At 33.5% G+C, this 6,474-nt stretch overlaps 1 long non-coding RNA gene across 1 annotated transcript; it reads right to left on the bottom strand.

Moving 5' to 3' along the window:
- Window positions 1-4,080: 4,080 nt before the first annotated feature.
- On the bottom strand, window positions 4,081-4,804 carry LOC110909758. The gene is made up of 2 exons (XR_002575600.2): window positions 4,361-4,804; window positions 4,081-4,280 (listed from the first exon to the last, which is right to left on the bottom strand). It is a non-coding gene; the product is annotated as an uncharacterized LOC110909758 (long non-coding RNA).
- Window positions 4,805-6,474: the final 1,670 nt, after the last annotated feature.

Genomic DNA, 6,474 nt, shown 5'->3' with positions numbered 1-6,474 from the left:
AAGAATTGTTACCGATAGGGGGAGACGGTGTTAGAAAGTGAGTTCAAAATTTTCAATCAGACAGGTTGTTCTTGTGTGTTGAACAAAAGTTTTGCGTGTTGGTGAATTTGAAAATGCTTAATCTGTTACACAGTTTAACTAATCTCTTGAAAAATAATAATTTATTTAACTTATGTTGAAAAATTCTTATGGTTTCTCGAGATGTTGGTTTTATAGTGTTCAGATTGAAGCGGTTTGTTGCAGAAGAAGTTGCTGTGAAGTGTGAAGATGAGAGTTTGATTGGCTGCATGGTAGAACCTCCTTTCTAAATTGCAGACAAATTGAAGAGTTGAAGATTGCTGTGCAAATGCTGAACTGGAGTTTACTCAAACGCTAACGTGTTGAAGATTTGGTGATTGGATGCATCAGCTTAGGGGGAGTCTGTTGCTGATAGTCTGTTGCTGACAGAAGCTATTGAAGCTGAAGCTATCCAAAGACCAAAGACAGTGCAAGATTACTTGAAGATTGCAAGAAGACCGAAGACAAAGTTTTGACTCAAGACAAAGTTTTTATGAAGCTATTGTCAAGGGGGAGTTTGTTGGTGCATATTTGTGACAACAGCTTAGATTTGGTCTTTGGATATCTTGTAATTAGTTAAACGATAAACGGTTAGCGGGTTTAGCTTTGTATTAGTGAGATAATAGAGTTTGGGCTAAACTAAACCCATTTGGGTCAAGGGGGAACGAATTGGGCTTTGCCCATGTAGGAAACCCTAGCCCAGTTGTAAACCTTGTGTTATATAAACAAGGTTAGGCTTTAGGGTTTAGGTTGATCAGTTAATCAGTTAATCAGCCAAAACAAAGTTTGAGAGAGACATATTTTCGTGAGAGCTTGCTTGGACGAAATTAGGGTTTGTGTTTAGGGTTTGATTGATTGTAATCAATCTAGATAGATAATCAATAAAACCCGGTTTGATTGAATTGTTGTTTCTGTTTCCTACACGTTTTCTGCTACAATCTGATCAAGAGGATTCCGCACTCTAGGTTAGAAAGACGATTCTGTGACGATCCATAGACTCAAGGGGACCTACATTGCTGCTATTGTAAATCAAAAGAGAATGAAAGAGTTGAAGCATAGTTTGTTGTCTTGTGACTGTGGTGGTGGGTGGTTAATGATGATGGTGGCAGTTGGTGGCGGTGATGGTGGCGAGAGTGAGTTGTGGGGTGTCGAATAAGAGGTTTTGTTGTAGGTGGGTTTTGGTGTGGTAGGGTGAGAGGATGTCGGAGAGTTTCTAGTAGGCGGTGGAGTCCGGTAGCCGGAGCTTTACTTCAACTTCCATTGGGGTTTGGTGATGAGGCGATTCAAATCTAACACAGATGGAGTCGGCGATTCTGATATGAAACAGATGATGATGTTGGTGGTGGTTTTGAGATGGTTTGTGGTGAATTTTGAAGATCCAGATGATGGAGTTTGTGGTGAATTTGTGATGTTGTGTGTAGATGATGAAGATGGCTTATGTTGAATATGGTTTATCTTGAATATGATTCTGGACTTATGATTCTCTGAACATGATGAAGATGGTTTGTGGTGAATTTTGAAGATCCAGATGATGTTCATATTCTGCAATTACTGGATGTTTGAAGATGAAACATGATTTTAATAATAATTATAATGATGATGATGATGATAATGATAATAATAATAATAATAATAATAATAATAATAATAATAATAATAATAATAAATATGGGGTAAGATTACCAAAATACCCTTACCTATAACAGTCAAACAACTGTTGACTGACGGTAGGGAGTAATATTGCGACAGAACATCAAAGTTGGTGGGGGGATTGCAATTATTTCCAGGGAGGGGGTCAGAGTGTCAATTGGCTTAAACCCCAGAGGGTAAAATTGCAGTTTACTCTAATAATAATAATAATAATAATAATAATAATAATAATAATAATAATAATAATAATAATAATAACAATAATAACAATAATAACAATAATAACAACAACAACAACAACAACAACAATAACAATAACAATAACAATAACAATAATAATAATAATAATAATAATAGAATCAGCGACAGAATTAGTGTCATAATATCGATAAAAGATAAGATCAAAATTAGCTGCATTATTGCAATATGGACATTTTTGCAAAATCAGTTTTCATTATTGAGACAACATTAATGAAAATTTGACATTTAAATTTTTTTGACTCGCAAAATAATAATAAACAAATAAAGTATCTAGAATTATATATATTAGATTTTTAGAATAAATGCACCACAAACAAGTATCTAGAATTATATATATTAGATTTTTAGAATAAATGCACCACAAACAAATAGTTAAAATTTAAGAATTTAAGTAATTACAACATTTAAAACATATTTTTGATTTTAAATCGTTTCCCTGTGATTTAATAAACGGCTTTTCATACGTTAACATTCTTTAAAAAATTATACCATATAAAGAACATTTTGTTCTGTTTAATTCGAGTATAATATTATTATATTTTGATTTTTAAAAACAAAAATTTACATATTACTTGAATACTAGTATGTGTTTTTTGTCACCCCAACCATAAAACAACTTATTTTTCTCTAATAACCTATGTTAGGTAACCATTTAAAAGAAATTTAAAAACATAGTTATGTTTTAGTTTTATTTCTTAATATTATAATATAAATTTAATTGAAAACAACTAGTGATAGCATATCGATAATGCATCAAAACAAATCAATATCGACTGAACAAAATTAATAAGAGTCGGTTTGGGTGTTTTTTGGTATCTTTACACTACTTAATACTGAACCTATATACACTTTAATTCGACAACTAACATGAAAACTTGATACTTCAGTTTTTTTTTTTTTTCCATTTTATGTTTATACTTATATATTTTGTTAGGCAATTGTTTCATATTTGTTAATATTATTTGTATTTAAACAGTTAAAAAGTTATTGAAACAGTTTAATTTAAAATGAAGTTTTTTTATAGGTAGAATATAACTAAATGTTTAAAAAAAATTGTATTTTACACTTTGACTAACCGACAGCAATAAAAACTAAATGTTTAAAAAAAATTGTATTTTACGTATATCTTTACTAAATATTTTGTTGTCAAGACTATACCGGTGCCATACTAAACCTAATTGATATCGAACAAACAACATCGATACCGGTATTTGGATTCATATTTATCTTTTTCGGTTTTCATAGGAGTCATTTTCGGTATTTTTCGGCATATTTACACTCGGTTAACCGACTAAGACATAGGGATAACTTTTTTTTTAGTATTTTACGTTTATGTTCACCAAATCTCTTTTTGTTTGGTGATTGCATTAAAATTGATAACATTATTTGTATTGAAAAAATAAAATAAAAACCGGTTACTAAAAAAAAGTTTTATTCAAAATAAAGCATTTTCTAGTAGTATTCGCGAATAGAATACGCACTTCAATTGTCCGACGATGATAAAAACTATACATATTTTTTGTATTTTACGTTTTTGCACACTAAATATATTTTGTTAGGTAATTGTTGTAAAATTGCTAATATTATTTGTACTTAAAAAAAGTAAATTACAAGTTTTGTCCTTTATGTTTACACCAAATTGCAGACGTTGTCCTTTGTCTTCAAAATTGATAAGTTTTGCACTTAATGTTTCAAAATCTTGCATGTTATGTCCTTTAGGCCAAACCCAGTTAGATTTTCTCAGTTAAATCAAATTACAAGAGGGTATTTTAGTCTTTTGTCCATTTATTTAATATTATTTTAAAAACTAAAACAATTATTATTATTATTATTATTATTATTATTATTATTATTATTATTATTATTATTATATCCATAACTCTCTCTCTCTATCTCTACCACTACCACCTCCCACCACCACCACCGCCAACAACCACCACTGCCTCCGCCTCTCTCCTTCGCATCAATTCGATGTTTACATCAGAATGTGTTTTAAGAATTGTTTTGACCTTGGATAAATTTAGTGATTTGACTTTATCAAGGATTGTTCTGACTTTGTTTCAAATTAAAAGGTTTGACATCAGATGCTCAAAAGTCCTGTACAACAACAAATTCAATAACAAAATCAAGGCAATACTTCAATAGTCTATATTCAATTCTAACAAGTAATTAATATAAATTTGGAGTTTATCAAGACTGATACTTGAACTAGTTCCGATTTAATATCAAAATCTACAACAAACAATATGAACAATTATCATATTAGATTCATCTTAGATTCATCTTTAAAACTTCATCTTGCCATTCAAGTTCTACAAGAAGAGAGAGAAATTAAGTTAGAGAGAAAAAGTGGGTAAGAGAGAGAAAACTTATTGACGAAGCTGGAAGTAACCGGAACGCCGGAGAGGTGAGGCGACCACGCCGGAAGTAGCCTCCTGTTTCCACCACCACTTTCCACCACCACAACCTCCTTTCACCACAACCACCACCATCACCACCCACCCATCATCGCAACCCCACCATCATCACCCACCCAATCAAACTCGTCGGAGATCCACGATTTCCATCAAGATTCACTGTTCCTTTTGCAAGAAACAACCCCATAAAAAGATGGACCAAAAGAGAAGCAATTTTGGTTGCCGGAACAAGATTCACCTTTCTTTTTACCAGATCTTTCTAACAAAAAGCAGGTCGGGGAGGAAAGTGCGGTTGTCGGACCAAGATTCAACGAGTTCGCCGTCATCTATTGTGGTTGGCGGAATAGAGAGGCCTGCCGGAGGAAAGTGTGAGTGTGTGTTTTTTGTGTGTGGGTTTCTTTGAGAGGAAGAAAGAGAGATACAGGTATAAATTGGGGAAAATGAGAAAGTTGGGCAAAATTACTGATTTGCCCTCATGTGCAAGTCACATGATCACATTTAACGTGCAAGTCACATGATCACATTTAACTGAGAAATCTAACTAGGTTTAGCCTAAAGGACATAACATGTAAGATTTTGAAACATTAAGTACAAAAGTCACCAATTTTAAAGACAAAGGACAGCACCTGTAATTTGGTTTAACATAAAGGACAAAACTTGTAATTGTTATAGGAAATGAAGTTGCATTTAAAATAATTGTACTTAAAAAAAATAAAAGATGGTTATAGGAAATAAAGTTGTATTTAAAATAAAGTATTTTTTGTATCGTAAACTAGAGATAAACATTTTTACCAACTACCAATACCATACTGAAACAACATTGACCAGATAACATCGATACTGTTACAATTATTTATTTTTATGGTTTTCGGTTTTTGTACAAATCAATTTCAGTATTTTTTTTCACTACCGGTAAATGTGCAAAGCATAAGCAAAACATCGTGTCGATAATTGGCTAGATTGTACACGTACAAAATCCTTGTTGGATCACGCCTGCCAAACCTAGTTAACTTTAAATATAAGCACGACCTTTATATTATGAATTGTTTACATAGTAAACATTCACCCATTCTTCAACTTTGTATCTGATTACAAAATTGCTTCTCATAATTGATATGATACTCCGTCGGGATAAGTTTTGTCACGGGTATGGGTATCCGGGTATTTGGTATTCCATTTTTATGATCTTATATAATTACAATAATATGTTGAAATTCATGCTAATTAAAACCTGGTCTTAAACTCACTTCAAAAATTAACTTGAAATATTAATATTAAACTATGCTTTTAACAATTATATTTTTTCAATAGTTTATTCGAAATACTAGTTATTATAATATTGTTTTAAGATTATATGATATATTCAGTTTCGATGTAGATAAACAATGTGGTCAATTCCGGGTAACGGCTATCACCAAGGGTGTTCATGTGTCCGAATTTTTTGTATTTGGTTTGTTTTATGCGAATATGAAAAAACCAAGTTCAAGATGTTCAAAACCGAATTCGAATTTGGTTTGTGAAGGGGTATGGTCTCAGATCTCGCGTCAGAATCGACCGCGAGTGACCATTACCTTTATCAAAACCCTCACTAGCGAAACAACCTACTTATGTCCGTGCGGGAACGCATCGACACAGTGGGTGAATCCAATCTGTCCAGTGATGGAGGAGGACTTACCTGGAATATTGGAACGGTAGAGTGATGCGGCATAGCATCACATCTGGTGTATGAAAACGGAAGTATTCACAGCGATGCGGCCTCGCACCGCGTCCAGTGAACACTTCTATCAATACAAGGAAGCTGGATAACAGCAACAGTCACCACAGGCGATGATGCGGCTAGCACCGCATCTCGCATATTTCTTGATCACAAGCAAGAGACGCGATAACATCAGATGTTACCGCGGGCAGCGATGCGGCTCGCACCGCATCCTATACGCCTAACAAGTGGACTGACACACCAGTGCAAGTAGCGCCAATGACAGTCATCTGTCAGGGCTACGTATGCAACAGACTGACGTGGCGTAACCTCCACACCCGACAAGCCTGACACACCTCGGCTATAAATACCAACCCCAAACCAGGTTTGAGG

This window comes from Helianthus annuus, chromosome 15 (assembly GCF_002127325.2).
Source record: "Helianthus annuus cultivar XRQ/B chromosome 15, HanXRQr2.0-SUNRISE, whole genome shotgun sequence".
NCBI lineage: Eukaryota > Viridiplantae > Streptophyta > Magnoliopsida > Asterales > Asteraceae > Helianthus > Helianthus annuus.
This window is presented reverse-complemented; position numbering and strand designations above follow the sequence as displayed.